We start from the raw sequence: 17,940 nt of genomic DNA, 5'->3' as shown, positions 1-17,940 counted from the left end.
AATACATCCTATAAATAATACAATTCAACTTCATTTTTAAAACACTTTCTCCACTCATTCTCTACAACAATTATTCAAAATATATATTTCAATCATCAACCAATACGTTTCCGTTCGACAGTCAAATTCTCGGTTTTGCTTAATATGCCCGACAAGGAAACCTAAACAATCCCGACCCAAATAATCCACAACCGAACCCATCTACACCGATCCCTCAAATCCCGTATGCGTTCGACCCGCAAATGACCGCGTACATACAATATCTAGGTTCTGGATTCCCTAACACAAATATGATGTCCGGTTTCCAAAACCCAAACATGATAGCCTGTTCTGATTCCCAACCCGATGACGAGACGGTGCCGGAGACACAAACCGACCCGGAGCCACAACCTGTCCCGGAGACTCGTGGCGGTTCGTGCCAACATGGAGGCGGGCGTGGGAGAAAACACTCAAAGAAACCAGACGGCGAACATCGGACTAAAAAGACAACTATATTGTGGAAAACCGACGAGTATGAACAACTTGCACTGGTGTGGTGCTTGGTATCGGAAGATCCCAAATGTTGTAAGTTTTTAAAAAATATATGTTTTTTTTTTAATTTTTTAGAATAAACATTAAACTAGTAATATTTTTATTTTTTTAGCGAAATATCAAGAAATGAGCGCATTTTGGAACAAAAATAAAGATTTGTTCCATGAAATTGGCGGGGACTCGCGTAGGGAAAAAGATTCTGTAATGTCCAGATGGATCGATATAAACTCCAAATGCATGGTTTTCCATACGGTTCACTCTCGAATGGTTGAAACATGGGGTAGTGGTGTCTCTGACGCGGATATCACTGAAAGGGCGTTGGTAGAATTTCAACAGAGGTCGGGGAACTTCCATTACATGAACTGTTGGAAACGACTAAGGTTTCACCCTAAGTGGTGCCCCGTTAAGCTCGCCAACATTGGAAGTTTTAGGCCTACCAAAAGGTCTAAAACATAGTCTTCGGTTGATTCAGAAACGCCAAGGTCCGATGTTCTAAACTTCAACTTAAGTAATAATGAAGACGAGCATGCCCATGCAGATGTTTTCGAGATCCTTTGACCTTCGGGTAGAAGAAGCAAGGGAAAGGGGTCGCGTCGTAGGCGTCAAAGGGTACAAATGCCATATTGAAAAGTCATTTCAAAGAAATGAACATTCGACTCAAAGGTATACAAGACCAAAGAATAAACCAAAGAAATATAAAAGTGAATGGGCGCCACATGTCACAAAATGCCCAAGGGTAAGGCATTTTGACTACACCCTATTTTTTCAAAAAGAGAAAATTCCAGTTTTTGCCTCCATGGAAAATATCGTCGCGAGATGGAATAACCACTGAAAAAGAATTTGCGCATGTTGTGCCATTGTATTTATCGGGCGGGTTTTTTTGGCTCCTACCGTCAGTTAACTGTTGGATGGTAAGGGTATTTTAGTAATCTTCTTCTAATAATAATAATAATAATAATAATAATAATAATAATCATCGTAGCACCATATTAACAACATAATAAAAAGGAGTTCAAAGATTAATAATAATAATAATAATAATAATAATAATAATAATACTATTATCATATAACAATAACAGCAGCAGCTCATCATATTAATAGCAGATCATCATCATCAGCTCATCTTCATCATCATCAACCTCAAACATACTTGATCCTCAAACCCTAGATTTCATCCCTCAAACCCTCAAATCTTTCAAATTCCACCACCAATCACTTCAGTAATTCAACCACTGCACCCATAAATCATTCCGCTCAAAACCCCTAACCTCCGGCACCACGCCGCCGCCACGACAGCCACCGCCGCCATTGATTCCGACCATCTCGTTTTTCCGGTCATCTCGTTTTTTCGATCATCAGTGTCACGGCAACCACCGCCATCTCGTTTTTCCGGTCATCTCGTCAGCACAGCGGCCATATGCGGCCGATTTTCCGGCGAAATTCGTTGGCCAAAGAAGTATGTTTCTTGGCCATACGCAGCGGCCGATTTTATCTTCCCCAATACATTGTTACTTTTGTAACAATTCTCATCGGGATCTAGCCTTCAAAACTGTTAACAGTAACATCAAAAACTTCTAATCTTTCACTACAAGTTTCAATATTTATAACCTATGGATCAAACCGTTACCGAAATTTGATGGTGTATGGGTGGTGCAGATGATATATTGGTGATCATTAGTGATGTCAATTTTATGGAATTAAAACTTAGAAACCCTAATTATAATTGGAGAAGATGAAGTGATAAAAGTGATAATATATAGTCTATGTTGTATAGCTATACTAAACACTAACTTAGTTCAAGTGGTAGTTTTGGTGGGATGTTAAACTGGAGGTCTCGGGTTCGAATCCCGGCATTCACATGGTTTTGGCTGATTATTTTTAAAATGAATTAAAGGCTTAGGAGTAAAAACGTAATTTCAACATCTTTTAACAGGTCAATGCTTGGTCAACTGACATAAGGAGCCAAAAAACCCGCCCGAGAAATCCAATGGTACAACATGCGCAAATTCTTTTTCAGTGGTTATTTCATCTCGCGACGATATTTTCCAGGGAGGCAAATTGGAATTTTCTGTTTCAAAAAACTAAAACTTTAAATACGCGTCACATGACACCAAGAATGAGATATTTTTACTTGACATAGCCTAAGTGGCGTGTAGACACTAAAAAAACCATTTATTGATGATGGTCGGTTAGATTCCATTTTAGTCCTATTCAAATTAATGTGATTCTTGACGCAAAACGTAAGCGATAAAATGGCTAGACACCTTTCTAGCAAATTATAATGAGAAATTGCATTATAAGATCAAAAGTTATTTAAAGCATTGCAAATGACCATTTATTTATTGGATACTTTAGTAGGCATATACAATAAATTTGGTTAAAGTAGCCTATAAGTAACTAAACAAATAAATGAACAACTATCTTAAGGTTAGATTCCAATTTACTTGTCCTATTCGATTGTGATACTCTTCGATTATTGCATATCACAATCACATCATTTGGTATTAGTCTTTCATTAAAGTTACAAAAACATGGGTCAATGTCATGAGCTATTCATCTATATGATTTCTTGAAATTTGATCAACTCCGGCCCATTTAGTTTCGGCATTCTCCAAGCCCATATTTTATTTTGTCAAAACAAATATCATGCAACTATATAGTCTATGTGTTATGTGTTGGTTTAACTTAAAAGTGAAAACAACAGTATAGTACCGTCACAGTGTCACGTAGTTACTGAGGCTCTTATTAACTTTTTCATAATAAAGCACGTAATATTTTAACTAAAAACACGATTATTATTTATTATTTAACATATATTATATGATAATATGAGTGTATGAATATGATTGGTTGGAAAAAATTTTACGCCATTGACCAATCAGCATCCAAAGGCTTTTTCCATTTTCACGCCTATGCTTAAGGACTATGAAACGGTTTGACGAATAAAATGTGGGTGAGATGGCGGTGGCGCGACGCCATTACGCTATAGTCCAATAGTCAGATTTTAAAATTAGCAATTATAATAGTTCTTATCTTAGCTAAAAATAAGAGTTCGCGCAGAATATTTTATCGCTTTATTACATAAAAATAAAAAAAAAACCTTTAGTGATCCAAAGTCCAAACTAGCAACTATGCATATTATATTATATTTTCCCATCAAGGCTAGAAATGATAACGTTAAATAATAGTTTGAACATTTTTCAATATATGCATACGAAAGCAACTTTGTCTAAAACAATTATAAACACACAAACACTACGATCCAATCCACCATTCAACTTCAACTATGGAGACATGGTTCATAATAATCGTTACCCTTTGCATCACCACCCTTATCAAATCCATAATATCCAATCGAAGCAACAACAACAACAACAAGAAGCTACCACCCGGGCCACCGCTCCTTACCACCATCTTCCTACTACTAACCAACTCGCCCTTAAAGTTCGAACCTGTTCTCATAAACCTTAAGGCCAAATACGGACCAATCTTCTTTCATTCGGTTTTAAACCGAACATCTTTGTTAGTGACCATTCTCTAGCCCATGAAGTCCTAATTCAAAAGGGTGCAATATTCTCTGACAGACATAAGTCTCTTATCACGCGCACTATCTCCTCGTCATCATATGGTCCTACCTGGAGGACCCTTCGCAGGAATCTGGCATCTGAGATGATGCATCCTGCGCGCATTAAATCATTCTCGTGGGCACGCAAGTGGGTGCTTCGAATATTGATTGACCGGATTGGAGATAGTCAAGAGAGTGATGGGGTCAAGGTAGTTGACCATTTTGGGCACGCTATGTTTTGTTTGTTGGTGTTTATGTGCTTTGGAGAAAAGGTTGACGAGAGTAAAGTCAACGAGATCGCTAAAGTGCATCGTGATCTTTTGTTGAAAATTTCCTCAGGGCGTTTTAATGTGTTCACGATTTTTCCAAATTTGGGGAGAATATTGTTTAGAAATCTATGGAAAGAGTTGATGAAGTTTCGTAGTGACAGAGACGACGTTGTCATTCCACTTATTAAGTCTCGAATTGGATCTACGAGTTCTGAGAAAATTGTGGCGTATGGTGACACACTGGTGAATCTACAGCTTCCGGAAGAAGAAGGTAGTGGATGTGGTAGAGGGTTGACCGACAAAGAGATGGCGACCATATGTAGTGAGTTTCTTAATGCGGGTACTGACACCACATCTACTGCGTTGCAGTGGATCATGGCTAATCTGGTGAAGCACCCTGAAATTCAGAGCAAGTTATATGATGAGATCGTTTCGGTTGTGGGGCCACCCCCTCCGCTGCCACAAAAGGGGGTGGATCTAGATGAGAAATCGGTTATAAACGAAGAAGATTTGCAATACATGCCGTTCTTGAAAGCAGTGGTTTTGGAGGGTTTAAGGAGGCACCCACCTGGACATCTTGTGTTGCCCCATCGGGTTATGAAGGAGGTAGAAGTGCAAGGCTACACGATTCCAGAGGATGCTAGCATCAATTTCATGGTGAATGAGATGAGTTTGGACGTGAAGGTCTGGGATGAGCCCATGGAGTTTAAACCAGAGCGGTTCTTGGTGAATGATGGGGTGTTTGATGTAAGTGGAAGTAAAGGGATAAAGATGATGCCTTTTGGTGTCGGAAGGAGGATATGTCCTGGTTTAGATTTAGCTCTACTTCATTTGGAGTATTTTGTTGCCAATTTGGTTTGGTATTTTAAGTGGACTGTTCCCGATGACTATTATGTTGATCTTTCTGAGAAGCTTGAGTTTACCGTTGTTATGAAGAATCCTCTAAGAGCACAAGTTTCTTCTCGGGCTCAAGAACAAACCACCTAGTAAATATACACATATAGGCACGATAGCACGTCTACAATGTATGAATATATGAACACCTTTTAATACGTGTGGACATGGTGTTGTAAATGAAGGATTAAAGAGGGATGTTGGCTATCCTTTTTTGCTATATGTATCATTGGATACTTTTTAATGCAAAACTATATTAAAACTAATTAATCTCAACCTCATCATATGTATATTTGTTTGTGTAAAAGATATCAAATCATGTAATTTGTTCGCTTGATCTTTTTATCTTAACGATTAAACGAGTTTGTGGAAAGTAATGAAGTTGCAAATACTGTCTACAAGTGGTGGTTTATAAATCATCGTAATAAGTTGCTTATAGAATGTATTTCTTTTTTATTTTATATAAGTTAGGCACGCCGACTTTTATACAACCCGAACATTATCAATTTATTAAACTAAACAAATCAAAGAGAGTCTTTAACTATTTAAAATATTAAATACAAAACTATAAATCTATTAACAAAACTAGCAACATATCTTAACTAATATGAAGTTTAGTATCATGTTATTTTCATGTATCTCATTATGTTATTCGTTCTGATAGAATTTTGACACGTATATTATATTTTCTCATAGAATATTATTATATTTAGTTTTAATATTTTTTTATTAAAAAATTAACATGACATGACACTTTCTTCTTTTCCAAGTAATAGACCAATGGAGTTGTAAAATATATTAGTTAGACTGTTGAATAAGTGCTACAATTATCTTAATTAAAAATCGATTTAAATACTTCTAAAACGAAAACAAATATTACATTTTTAGTTTACTTTCACAAAAACAAAGGCCAGATACGAACCAATCTTTGTTCTTTCCTTCGGATTTGCACCTAGCATCTTTATCGATGACCGTTATTAGATCCACCAAATCCTCATTCAAAGGGTGCAGCCGTGCAGTCTTCTTCGACTGTCCTAAATACATCATCATTCATCACACATACAATAACCACTAAATACATCATCATTCATCACACATACAAGATCCACCAAATCCTCATTCAAAGGGTGCAGTCGTGCAGTCTTCTTCGACTGCCACCAAGATCTTTAATTTGGTGAAGCGTCCTCACATTCAAAAGAAACTCTATGATGTAATTGTTGCAGATGTGGGGCCGCCATCTCTGCCGCCCCAAAAAAGGGCGGAGGTGGCCTTAACTGGTTATAAGGTAGGCCCAGACAATAGTTTAAAAAACTTGTTCATAGTACTTTTCAAGTATTATTTTAAGTATATAATACTTGAAAAGTATTATATATTATGCATTATGAACTTTTCCATACTTAAAAACAGGATATGTGTGATTGTTGATATTAATTAAAAGGGATATATAGAAAATTTTGAAGGTTACTATTTTGATGTCGTGTCAGTAATATTACAGCATCTATGAGAATTGAAAATTTTCAACTTAACTTGTACTTGTTAGGATTTAAAATTTTAAACTCACAACCTTTTTTGTGTGAGAGAAACAACATACTACTAGACCAATGTCATAAATTATAGATGGACCGACTCTCATTTTATATGTTCTTTTAAATGGGCCAGTTGTCATTTTATACCTAAAAAACGGCTTTTATATTTGTGCATTGAAATGGATTTTCAACTTTAGTTTGAATAGGTTGTAAACCAACATGATCTTTGTTCCCTCTGTGCAATATGCTAGATTTTGGGGTAAATTAGGTCGGTTTTAATCTTATTCAGATATGGTCAAAAGAAGTCAAAATTGGTTCCGTCCAAAGCGGTTTGGCTTTGAAACATTTTTTAAAGAAATTTAATTTGGTTTGGTTTGATTTTAACTGGTTTAAATTTGTTTTCAACGCATATATCTCAAACCAACTTGTATTTTGTGAAGCTTTCACTATTAGACAATAAAAAGAATATAGAAGCTAATGTTGGGTTTGATTCGTAAATTCTTTTCAAATTATAATAATAGGTTACAGAAGAGTGAGATTCAATTCTGGCCGTCCGATAAGATTCACGATTGAATATTGGCCGTTCGATAAGGATGGATTAAAAAGCGGTTACTTTTCATCACATTTAACTGCCCCATTACACCTATTAACTACCCCCACCAACCCCACTACACCTATTTACATTGGTAACCACTCAATACTAGACAAATATTTATATAAAAGTTGAAGCTTTTTGTACGCATACATCAACCATTGCATAAAAAATGAAAGAAAACCGAAGTGATAAACATGTCCAAGTAATTTGCAATACATACGTAAGTTATTTTTGTCTTACCTTCATCATTTAATCATATTATTTGAAAGATGATTATGTTGTATTTTTAGTTGCAATGATAATGTACACTTTATATGTTTTCTTTTGTTACTTGTGGTCTTGCTTATTTTTAGACATGCTGTGAGAGTGTTGAAGTTGTATTATCCAGACCCTACAGTCCATACAAATCACTACTTTCTCGTGAGTTCAACGACGAGGTAGTTTGGATGAAGGTCTTCTATTCGACTTTTAATGTATTTATGTCATTGAGTTTATGAACTTCCAACAAACAAGTTATTTATGTTGTGTAGATCCGTCGTATAGAGAAGAAAAGAAAAAGAACCGGAGCCTTTCTAGAATGGAAATGAAATGACATTGTCAAAATCTTACGATTAACATATTCATACTATTGAATTATGTAGTCACATTCTCGTGTGGGAAAAAATACTAGTTTGAAGAGGTAACTGAAACATGAGGAAGTTGAGTTTAATTGATTACACAAGGACACCAAAATGCCATAAATAAATTGATTAGAAAAATAGATATTGACTAGCCTAATACGATGCCGTTACGGTGTTTCTAACGAAAGTTTAATATTAGATAAAAAATACATAAAAAGGATAAATTCAATTAATTACAATGTTATCTAATGATAATGATCAGAAAACACAAACTAATTTACTAAAAATAAAAATTTATTTGAACCGAAACAAAGGATTTGAGCAAAATCATGAACTACAAAGATAAAAATAGGTAGTTCGAATTCATTAAACTTATCCAATCAACTTTTCATTGATGAGTTGTTTTATCGAGATCTAATCCAAATCACGATGTCATGATTTTCTTGTTTTTAAATGGACCTCTTTAATCTATTTAGGTTCTTACTCTACTCCGAGTAAAGATCCGTCACAAGATTGACGGATCTATGCATAGATCATGATTCACGTGCTCATATAAATCCAAATTCACTCCTTTAAAATAAATGTGGACAAATACAACATTACAAGTGTATATAATAATACCCACGTTTCGATATAGTATCAAGGGCCTGATTTGGTAAATTAATTTTTAAGAGAGCGTGAACTATGAGTTTAAAATTTTATAATTCATGTGTGAATTATGTGAACTATTAATTTAATATAAGTAATCAACACTTAAATAATGGATTTTATCAAACACAATCAACCTTGCAAAATTAGATCATGGAGACATGGTTCATCATAGTCGTTTCCCTCTGCATCGCGGCGGTCATCAGATGGGTACTAGCCCGCTCGAGAGACGGCAAGAAGCTACCGTTACCCCCGGGGCCACCGTTCCTCTACTCCACCTCCCTACTACTAACCAACTCTCGTTTTATCGAATCCCTTCTCATAAAACTCAAGGCCAAATATGGACCGATCTTCACCCTTCGGTTCGAAAGAGTTGGAGAAATTGTTTAGAAACAGATCGAAAGAGTTGGAGAAATTGTTGAGAGATAGAGATGACGTCGTTATTCCACTCATCGAGTCTCGAATAGGGTCGCCGATTAGAGAAGGACAATATTGTGGCTTATGCTGATACGTTGGTGAATTTACAGCTTACGAAAGAAGAAGCTAATAATGGAAATGGCGGAGGGTTGACCCTGAAAGAGATGTCAACTATTTGTGGCGAGTTTATTAACGGGGGCACGGACACCACATCTACTATGTTGATGTGGATCATGGCTAATCTCGTGAAGCATCCTCATATTCAGAGCAAACTCTATAACGAGAGTGTTGCAATCGTGGGACCACCACCTCCACTGAGTCGAGAAGGGGTGGAGGTGGGGCCCGAAACAGTTATAAATGAAGATGATATATAGAAAATGCCGCAGGGTGCCATCGTCAATTTTATGGTGGGTGAAATGGGTTTGGATCCGAAGGTCTGTGATGAACCCTTGGAGTTCAAACCAGAGCGGTTCTTGGTGGATGGCGGCGTGTTTGATGTAACAGGAAGGAAAGAGATTACGATGATGCCTTTTGGTGCAGGAAGGAGAACATGTCTTGGTTATGATTTGGCTCTGCTTCATTTGGAGTATTTTGTTGCCAATCTGATTTGGTTATTCAAATGGTCTGTTCCTGAAGGCTATCATGTTGATCTTTCTGAAAAGGTTGAGTTTACCGTTGTCATGAAGAATCCTCTTAGAGCACAAAGTCGAGGGTTGTCACTCCAATATCGTGTGTTTGTTTGTTTGATAAGTTCGTTTGATTCGATTGTTTGATCCATCAAACTAACATACCAAACGAACTTCACGAACTTATCAAACGTAGATGGAGATGAGACTCCTTGACTCTCTCTCAACTCTCTCTCAACCCTCACACAAATAAAACTAATAAACTAAACCCTATTTATAGATCTACTTAACTTGCTCTCCAATACATGGCTTTCCTAAACCTATTATAATTCAAATACCTAAATTAAAACATAAATAAATAAACCTTTAACTTTACTAATAATTCAAGATTAATCCTTCATTCACCCCCTTAATCTTGAATTGTTCATCTCTTTTGTACCACCAAGATCTTTAATTCCCAATATTTCTTTCTCAGCGGCTTCTTGAGCTGCTTTTTCATCTTCCTCCTTTCGTACATAATCAATTCCTAGAAATCGAATCTTCAAAGCAAGCCATGCTTCCTTAGCATTCATGAGCATGCCAACTTGTACCAAGATGTCTTCCGATAGTGTTTGACATATGAACCCCAACGCTGTGTACATCTTCCTTTCATCTACAGCTACGCCGACTGTAGGTTCAACAACTTCCCAAAGACCATACTCTTTCAGAAATCCCTCCATCTTGATCGACCATACTTTGTAGTTCGATTTCGTCAATACTGGAAGTCCTCCACTCACCATCGTTTCTTTCCTATCTTTACTTTCTAATTTTGTTCGTTCTTTCAGTTGGAATTGATTCCCGATCTCGAAACCAGTCTCCAATAAATAACCAAACCTCACAAACTTTTCTTTTCTTAATAATCAAAACCACACATTCCCTTTGATTCTTCACAAATTCAAACTCAACCACGGCTTTCACAACCTTTTTTGTGAAAGAGAAATAATAAAAATTCTCATTAATTGTGTGCACATCAAGTCACTAATTAAATTCAATCAACCAAGCTATTTGCTTTCTTTAAAAATTCAACCTGATCACACAGGTTTCCGATCGATCCTCCCACGAAACTAAAAAAATATCACTACCTTTTTTGTTTTTGTTGCACGCAATCCACAGCCACATAAAATCTTTTGTGGTACCAAATAATTTGATGGCTCCAAGGTATATCCAAAGTCAAAACATCAAGGTTTAAAAATAATTTGCCTTTTCTTTTGTTGCAAGTAACGACAAAACAAAATAAATAAATTGCAATTCCTTGACCAACAAATTAATAGCCAAGGTTAATCTTTATTGCATTCCGCACGACAAACCTTTTCTTGCTTACGTGACCTCTTAACCGAACAAAACCTTCAACGAGAAATAAAGCGCTACTTTAATGCGAGTCGTAGCTCTGATACCAATTGTTGGCCCAAATGGATCAAATAATCGAATCGAACGAACTTATCAAACAAACAAACACACAATATTGGGGTGACAATTGGATCAATCGTGGTGTTGCGTGGAGAAATATTGGGAATTAAAGATCTTGGTGGTACAAAAGAGATGAACAATTCAAGATTAAAGGGGTGAATGAAGGATTAATCTTGAATTATTAATAAAGTTAAAGGTTTATATATTTATGTTTTAATTTAGGTATTTGAATTATAATAGGTTTAGGAAAGGTATGTCTTGAAGAACAAGTTAAATAGATCTATAAATAGGGTTTAGTTTATTAGTTTTATTTGTGTGAGGGTTGAGAGAGAGCCAAGGAGTCTCATCTCCATCTACGTTTGATAAGTTCGTGAAGTTCGTTTGGTATGCTAGTTTGATATATGAAAAGAGTCGAGGGTTGTCACCCTAATATCGTGTGTTTGTTTGTTTGATAAGTTCGTTTGATTCGATTGTTTGATCCATCTGGGCCAACACAAATTTCTTCTCTGACTCAAGTATGAATCACCTAGTGGTCGGATATCTTTTTCGTTTTTTTTTCTTTCTATTTTTATGTTTGTATTATTTCTATTTAAAACTATCATGTTGTGTTAATGGATTAAAATTAGTTGATGGAATATAACTAGTATCTTTATTAATGTTAAATATATCCTAGTTGGTATAGAGAGAGATATATTAAAATTAATGTAACTTACTTAACCCATTTAGCTTAACTAGTACATCAAGATGTAAACAAACTGCGGAAGTGGGCGACTACTAAACCGATTCCAGCATGGCATCGTGACAAACTGGTGCCAATACTCGTCAAAATTGGTTTTGTCCAAAACGGTTTGGATTTGAAACAGGTTTTAAAGAAAATTTAGGCTGGTTTAATTTTAACCAGTTTAAACATGTTTCCAACATATATTCTCAAATCGATTTTAAACGAGCGGATCGAATTGAATATGGACCAGGTTCACCCGAAGCGGTTAAGAATCAATTAAATATTTATTCCATTAAACTAGTTTGTTTTATATTTAACGCCTTTTGCTGCCTGATTATTTGTATCAAGACTTCAATAAAGATTTTTTTCTTTTATCTTGAATTGTAATATTAGATAAGAGTAATTTATGATACAGAAGATGTTGTAGCCATTGTTGGATTTGGTTAAGGGAATTGGGTTCAATTTTTAATTTTAGTTTTCTTTAAAATAGAAATGTCAATATTAAAAAAAAGGGATCAAATTATTACCTAATATCGAGGTCTTTGTCACATTCTTCTTTGTATGTTAGTACTATTTTATTTTATCCATCGTCTAATAAAAATTTGACACGAAATATCTTATTCATTAATTATATAATAATGAAATATTATTAATTTCAGTTTTAATATTTTTTTTGTATAAAAAGGTTAACGTGGAACGGAACTAATCTGAAAATTAACAAATTCTTTACATGCACTATAATATATTTCTCTTTTCTTCCTAGCTAATCTATCTTATTCATGTTACTTATCAATGAAGTTGTATAAAATACAATATTGTAGTTGACCGTTGAATGAGTGCTACAATTATTTAGTTAAACATTGATTTAAATATTTCTAACACGAAAGCAAATGTTGACCTTTTACTTTCACAAAATTAAGAACCTATATACACATCAAGCTGCACTAATCAACAATATAACTTATAACTTCATTAGTTGATCATGGAGACATGGTTCATCATAGTCTTTTCCCTTTGCATCACCACCATCATCAAGTTCATATTAATCCGTCGGAGAGACGGTAAGCGGCTACCGCCAGGGCCACCGCTCCTTTCGGCCGCTTATCTAATGCTAACTAAGCCCCCTATAAAGTTCAAACCAGTTCTCATAAACCTCAAGGCGAGATACGGGTCAATTTTCGCTCTTTCCTTTGGTTTTGCACCTAACATCTTTGTCAGCGACCGCTCTCTAGCCTACCAAATCCTCATTCAAAAGGGTGCAGTCTTCTCTGACCGCCCTAAATCCATCATCACACGTACAATATCCACTACCTCCTACAGCCCTGCATGGCGTATCCTTCGTAGGAACCTTGCCACTGAGATAATGCATCCAACACGTGTCAAGTCCTACTCGTGGGTTCGCAAGTGGGTGCTTCGAATATTGATTGACCAACTTCAAGAATGTCAAGAGAGTGATGGAGTCAAAGTGGTTGACCATTTTCGGTATGCTATGTTCTCCCTGTTGGTGTTTATGTGCTTTGGAGAGAAGGTTGATGATAGTAAGATCAACGAGCTTGCTAAAATACAACGTAACCAGCTGTTAAGTTTCGCTTCAGGGCGGTTTGCAGTGCTCACTCTTTTCCCAACTTTGGGGAAAATATTGTTGTAGAAACCTATGGAAAGAGTTTGAGAAATCACGTCGTGATAGAGACGAAGTTATTGTTCCACTCATCAAGTCTAGAGTCAGATCGACTAATCAGGAGGCAGAATTAGGACACGAAGGCATCGTGGCTTATGTTGACACGCTAGTGAATCTACAGTATCCGAGAGAAGATAATAATAATAATAGTAATAATAATAGTGGAAATGGCAGAAGGTTGACTGACACGGAGATCGCAAGCTTGTGTAGTGAGTTTCTTAACGCCGGTATTGACACCACTACTAATGCGCTACAATGGATCATGGCTAATATCATTAAGCATCCACATATTAAAAGCAAGCTCTATGATGAAATTGTAAAAGTGGTCGGACCACCGCCTCTAACGCCACGAAAAAGGGGTGGAGCTAGAGTCAGAACCAGTTATAAACGAAGAGGATCTACAGAAAATGTCGTACTTGGAAGCGGTGGTTTTAAAAGGGTTGAGAAGACACCCACCGACGCATTTTTTGTTGCCCCATAAGGTTACGAAGGAGGTAGACGTGCAAGGATACACGATCCCACAAGGTTCCACCATTAATTTCATGGTGAGTGAGATGGGTCTTGACCCAAACGTCTGGGATGAGCCCATGGAGTTCAAACCAGAGCGGTTTTTGGTGCATGATGGTGTGTTTGATATAAGCGGAAGGAAAGGGATAAAGATGATGCCTTTTGGTGCTGGAAGAAGGATTTGTCCTGGTTCTGATTTGGCTATGCTACATTTGGAATATTTTGTTGCTAATTTGATTTGGTATTTCAAGTGGACGGTTCCTGATGGTTGTGAAGTTGATCTTTCTGAAAAGACCGAGTTTGGTGTCATCATGAAGAATCCTCTGACAGCGCAACTTTCTTCCCGGGCTTAGAAATGAACCAGCTCATACAATATACACATATATGCATATACACTAGTGTTTAAAATGTCCAATTATATGGACACTTAAATGCGCGAGGATAGATGGAGTTGTAAATGAAATGAAACAATAAGGAGGTGGATCACTGTGGACGTTGGATCCCTTTGTTTTCTTTTCTTTTTTTCTTGTTCTTTGTATTTTTGATTTTTTTTATCTTTAGATTATTTGTATACAAAATTATCATGTCGTGTTGATCAATATAAGTTAGTTTATTCAAATAAAACCAGTATTTTTTTTTATTAATGTTAGAAATATTAGAAGTTGATATGGGCATAATTAAAATTCATGTAACTTACTTTAAATACCATACTTGAAACCGAACTGGACTCACTGGAACCGGTTTCACCTCGACCCTACCAAAACCCGAACCTAACTCGACCAAAATATGGTAAAAGCTCAGCATAAACGGTCAAAAACCTTACTATACCTGAAACCAGTTACTACCTACCCAGGTTCTTGATTTTATTGACCAAACCCGAAACTGGGTTCCTACAATCCTGATACGTGACTAGAGTTGCACAAAAGACCCTGTTCCAGACCGACCTGAAACCGCTTCCTACATGTACCCGACCGCGCAGGTGCGAACAGGTATAGGATTTCTCCCCAAAAGTGTACCCGGAACTGAAAATTCCCGGTCAAAACCCGACCCTACCCGAAACCCGTAAAAACCCTGAAAACTCATTCAAATACCCGACTATACCCAAAACCGATTTCTACCCGACCTGATTTTGACTTTTGTTGACCATATCATCCGGTTCCTGAAAATACCCGGTTTCGATATGTGAACATTGTGTTGGGCTAAAGAATTGAAGCCTTTTTATTTTTCTTTTTTTTCTTAAATCAAACTATTTAGCCCGTGATATTATCATTCCCCTTTTCTTCCATTTCATCAATCAATCAACCAAAGATGCCCTAATTTCTCTTTTCAATTTTAATCTCGTTCTCACTATATACGGTGCGTCATTTCATTTTATAATTAATTACATCAATCATATAACATATATATTGTATGATTTCATTTTCAGCTCAATTGCTTCTTATTATCTCAATTTTAGGTTCTATACAAATATCATGATATAATTATTAATTACTAGGCGATGATACTTGTTTTGTATGCAAGATGTTTACTTTTTACTTAGTTAAACACTATTATGTATCTTAGTAACATGGTTATAAAAATCCCGACTAGGCGCTGATTAATCCCATGTTAGTCGTTAGTTGCTACTCCACCGATTAATCACTATTTGGTCCAAATCGGTCAAAATTGAAAATTTTTGTTTTAACACATTCTTGGTATTGAAAAATTGTTTTATAAATTTATTATAAAAATTTTAATAGCAGAAACAGAGTAGGTTTGTATTTTTTATTTTTTTTTTGTGATTATGTAGGGTTGTAAACGAACCGAATGAAGTCTTTAGTCTTGTTCATGTCCGTTTGTTTAGCACTAAACTTGTTCACGAACTGTTCATGAACACTAACCGAATGGAAAATCTTGTCCGTGCTCGTTTGTTAAGCAATTTAACTTGTTCATGAACGCGAACGAACATATACTATTTAAGAAGAAAAAAAGGCAACATTTTATTACAATACATTAGACATAATCTCCTTAATTAAATATAAAGTTAAGCACTTGAGATAATAATAACCATAAAGATAATCATCCCCCAATCTGCGGTTTTATTCTGATAATGACAATGAAGCACAAGTTGCATTTGTTACATAAACAGTAAAGTTACAAAATTTAAATGTTAGGTTGGTTATTACAAATAAAATATTATAAGAATATAACACAAACCTTTAACTAACGAACATAAATAAACAAGCGTAAACGAACTTCCCGCCGAACCGTTCACGAACTGTTCGTTGTACGTTCGGTTCGTTAACAGACCTATGATTCTGTTCAGACTTTAGGTATATGTTTACTTTAACATTTGTTTTGGCTCATTAGACAGATTTTAATGGCATCCGAGATTGAACCAGAAGATATTATTAGCACCTTGCCTCATAATGTGGTAACCAATATTCTGCATCGACTGCCATTACAAGATGCAGTGAGGACTGCTATGCTGTCGAGACACTGGAGGTTTAAATGGACTATGCTTAATGAGCTCAAGTTTGACTCGAACTTCTTTGCGTATTTAATAGAACGAAAAGGCGAAAATAGTTTCGGGACAATTATAAGTAGACTTTTACTTCATATTCATGGTTCCGTAACAAAATCTGTCCTTATCCTCACCCTATTGGAGGCTGAAGATATACATCACTATTTATTGTTCTTGTCCAAAAGAGGAATTAAGGACCTCACTCTTACATACTGGTCTAAACCACGAGTGAAGTTGCCTACCCATTTTTTCTCTTGTTTAGAGTTGACACATTTGAATATTTGCGGATGTTCTTTCAATCCTCCACCTGGCTTTCATGGTTTTCCAAACCTAACGAGCGTAGATTTCTCATATGACGTACAGTTTGGAGGCAGTGACCTTGGGGAGTTTGTTACTCGGTGTCCGTTACTTGAGATTTTGAAGTTGGGTTATCTTTGTTATACTGGTACCGTGAAACTAGTTGAGATTGCAAAACTTGAAAATCTCAAAATATTATCTTTCTCATTGTGTCATCTTGAGAATAACGTCTTTGAGCTTGTGGGTTATTTTCCAAAAGTTCAAGAGCTTGGTTTGGATTTTCAAGACTGCACGGTGAGGCTAAGTTGTATTTTTTTTTTTCAAAATAATATTTACTGCATATTCATTATATTGAAACAAAACTTTTAGAGTGTGTTCGTTTCATAGAATTCGTGGGAATTCAAAGGAATTGGAATTAAAATCCCATGACATGGCGTGTTCGTTTCGTTGGAATTAGAATCTTAATTCCATTTTGGTGTGTTCGGTTCAAAGAATTGGAATTGGAATTTAATTCCTTTAAATACAGGGATTTCAAATCCTTCCAAAATGTGGAGGAATTCAAGGAAATTCATTGAAATCTTATCTCGAGTTTTTTTGTTTTTTTTTGTTTTTTGTTTTTTTTAACGAGTATAACGAATAAAACATTTTAGTTTTTTTACTTTTTTTTTTTGATTTATATTTTGAGTTATGAATTATTTATTATTATTTTTGAATATTTTTTTGAGTGGTTTTTGATCTTAAGAGAAAACCCAAAAAAAATTCAAAAAAATAATAAAAAAATCATGACGCAAAATATAAAAAAAAACAATAAATCTAAAAAAACTAAAATGTTTCCGTCCTTATTCTCGCAAAAAAAGTTAAAAAGGAAACATCTATTCCAATTCATATGTGGTTTACTATTAATTTGTCTAACGAACACATCAAGAATGGAAATGGATTTCAATTCCAATTCACATTCCAATTCCTATTGGAATGTTCACATACCAAATCCAGTTTCTTCCAGTTCCAAATCCTATGCTAATTCCAATCCATTCTGTGAAACGAACGCGTACTTATTACTTTTTTTACCAATTTCTTATAGCTGACAGAAGTTGG

The 17,940-nt window shown here is 35.7% G+C and overlaps 3 pseudogenes; all 3 read left to right on the top strand.

Annotated features, from left to right (window-relative positions):
* The first annotated feature begins 3,655 nt into the window (after positions 1 to 3,655).
* Positions 3,656 to 5,528, top strand: LOC143605990 (cytochrome P450 89A2 pseudogene; annotated as a pseudogene).
* Positions 5,529 to 8,803: 3,275 nt separating this feature from the next.
* LOC143605988 (cytochrome P450 89A9-like) lies at positions 8,804 to 9,840 on the top strand (annotated as a pseudogene).
* A 2,887-nt stretch (positions 9,841 to 12,727) lies between these two features.
* On the top strand, positions 12,728 to 14,429 carry LOC143605989 (cytochrome P450 89A2 pseudogene; annotated as a pseudogene).
* Positions 14,430 to 17,940: the final 3,511 nt, after the last annotated feature.

Source organism: Bidens hawaiensis, unplaced genomic scaffold (genome assembly GCF_021521415.1).
Source record: "Bidens hawaiensis isolate Kalapana, Puna unplaced genomic scaffold, B.hawaiensis_p1.1 tig00072367_1, whole genome shotgun sequence".
In the NCBI taxonomy this organism is placed as follows: Eukaryota; Viridiplantae; Streptophyta; class Magnoliopsida; order Asterales; family Asteraceae; genus Bidens; species Bidens hawaiensis.
The sequence above is the reverse complement of the archived record's forward strand: the minus strand, read 5'-3'. Positions and strand labels throughout refer to the sequence as shown.